Genomic DNA, 228 nt, shown 5'->3' on the forward strand with positions numbered 1-228 from the left:
ACGTTTCGTCCATAACTGCGGTGGACATTATCAAAGGCGATGTGATCTCCCGTGCATTCCGACTAAGACTGGCGGAGACCATACACAAATTTGTCAAATACTTTGGACCCGCTTACTAAACTGATGCTATTAAATGGAAGAAAACATTGACCTCTGTCTGGCAGCCATGTGTAAAAGTCCACTACGTGAGGCTGCAGCGTATCGAAACTACCTTCCACTTAGCTTTAT

Source organism: Dendroctonus ponderosae, unplaced genomic scaffold (genome assembly GCF_020466585.1).
Source record: "Dendroctonus ponderosae isolate FM_Combo_2020 unplaced genomic scaffold, Dpon_F_20191213v2 Dpon_F_20191213_340, whole genome shotgun sequence".
Lineage (NCBI taxonomy): Eukaryota > Metazoa > Arthropoda > Insecta > Coleoptera > Curculionidae > Dendroctonus > Dendroctonus ponderosae.